Below are 2,167 nucleotides of genomic sequence, written 5' to 3'. Positions count from 1 at the left end.
CCGTCTGTCTCCACCCGTCTGTCTCCATCCGTCTGTTTCCATCCGTCTGTCTCCATCCGTCTGTTTCCATCCGTCTGTCTCCACCCGTCTGTCTCCATCCGCCTGTCTCCATCCGCCTGTCTCCATTCGTCTGTCTCCATCCGTCTGTCTCCATCCGTCTGTTTCCATCCGTCTGTTTCCATCCGTCTGTTTCCATCCGTCTGTTTCCATGAAGAAGCCATTTTGTAATGCATTAAATTGCAGTGAATGCCATCCATTGTGCTGGAACTATCCATTCTCTCCATTGCACATTTATGTAGTTTGTTTTACTTTTATTTACTAAGTGAAATGAATATGTGCAATATGTTGTTAATGATATGTTGTCTCTAATTCTATTTATTTCTGTATCTTATGAATGTCAAAATCTGTGTAAATAATAGAAAGGTCGCTGATTAACACTTGCAATTCAGTGTCGTGATGGTTGTAAAAAGAATTCTGAAGGTAGTAAAAAAGGTATTAAAAAGTAGTAAATTTAACTAAAGGACTGCTGTACATACCCGGTATTATACATCATGTGTTTGTGTGTGTCTTCAGACCCTGTCCATGATCCTGGCTCGTCGTCTGTCCAAGGAGAGACCCAACGACGGGGTAATAATCACGCACACACGACTTCTGATACAGGATCTTTGTAATCAAACAAGAACCAGATCTTCTTTTTAAGCACAGCAGCTTGTTCAACAACGCAGGAATATGTTAATAATGTTTTAATTTTAATTTCATACGCTGTAACCGTGCAGACGCCCTTCTCGGTTGCTCTCTGCTTAGCTGTTGTCTTTGCCACGTTTTCCCACACTCTACCTCTAATCTAATCTCCTCTGGTTGCCACAGACTTAATTCTGACTATTAATTTACTATTGCTTCGAGGTATGTTTTTAATTTCACTGTTTAACCCTCGTGTTGTCCTCGGGTCAAATATTGACCCATTTTGAAAAGATTTGAATAGTGTCTTTTCAACCAATATTTCAGAAAAATAATGCAGATTGTTCCACACAATGATCATCCCACTGCTTTTTAAATTTGGAGGTTTTTTTTTTCAATTTCATGGCATTCAAAAAACGTTTTTTTCTGAAAGACCATTGGGGGGGGTTTGGGTGGAAAAGTGACAAAAATGTTTCAAAATGCTTCAAAAAACCCTCAGAAACGCCGAAAGGCGCAGAAGAAAACTGACAAAAACATCAGGGGAGAAGGCATCAAACGTTCTGAAGAAGATCACCAATAGGTTTCAATTCTGACCCAGAAAAACAAAAAGTTGCACGAAAACACACAGGAAGACAACACAAGGGTTAAAAAGCGTCAACAAAAGGGTTATTTTTCATGTCTTCATGTTGTCCTCATGTTGTCTTCATGTTGTTCTCATGTTGTCCTCATGTTGTCCTACATCAATGTTCTTTTTATTTCCCCAAAATAACATGATTGATTCCACCCAACGCTCTTTGCCAAGTACAAATCTCTACTTTCATTAATTTCGGGGCGTCTTATTCAATTTTATAGCATTGTAAAACAAATGGAAGTGTTTTTGAAATAGTATTGAGTAAAAGTTGACATATTCCAGTCTGTGATTATCATCAACATCCATTCCTTTAATTTTAGTCTCAATAATTCCTAATTTCTGCTTTTCTAACTCAAACATTAGGTATAATTTCCTATAAATGAGGTTTATTGACCATAAATTAGTCAAAAGTGTTGAAAAAAGGGACCAAAAAGTAAGAAAACATTGATAAAAAGCATAAACAAAAGTGTTGATTGGAGGGTTAAACACCCTAACCCTGTGTTGCTTTGTGTTCAGTGTTAGCCTCCTTGCTAACATGCATTAATGGTGCTGGTCCTGTTACCTTGTTCAGATCCTGCTGAACGCCTGCTGTCCAGGATGGGTGGGCACCGACATGGGCGGTCCCAAGGCCACCAAGTCACCAGAGGAGGGCGCTGTCACGCCGGTCTACCTGGCCCTGCTGCCCCCCGGGGCCACAGACCCCCACGGCAAGTTCGTCTCTGAGAAAGAAGTCCAGCCGTGGTGAAAGGGTTAAAAGGAACCTTTTGCTCTGTCTGTCTATCTGTCTGTCTGTCTGTCTGTCTGTGTGTGTGTGTGTGTGTGTGTGTGTGTGTGTGTGTGTGTGTGTGTGTGTGTGTG

At 40.7% G+C, this 2,167-nt stretch overlaps 1 long non-coding RNA gene across 1 annotated transcript; it reads left to right on the top strand.

Moving 5' to 3' along the window:
* The first annotated feature begins 552 nt into the window (after positions 1 to 552).
* On the top strand, positions 553 to 2,032 carry LOC117960677. The gene is made up of 2 exons (XR_004660202.1): positions 553 to 627; positions 1,881 to 2,032. It is a non-coding gene; the product is annotated as an uncharacterized LOC117960677 (long non-coding RNA).
* The last annotated feature ends 135 nt before the right edge of the window (positions 2,033 to 2,167 follow it).

This window comes from Etheostoma cragini, chromosome 17 (genome assembly GCF_013103735.1).
Source record: "Etheostoma cragini isolate CJK2018 chromosome 17, CSU_Ecrag_1.0, whole genome shotgun sequence".
Taxonomy (NCBI): Eukaryota; Metazoa; Chordata; class Actinopteri; order Perciformes; family Percidae; genus Etheostoma; species Etheostoma cragini.
The sequence above is the reverse complement of the archived record's forward strand: the minus strand, read 5'-3'. Positions and strand labels throughout refer to the sequence as shown.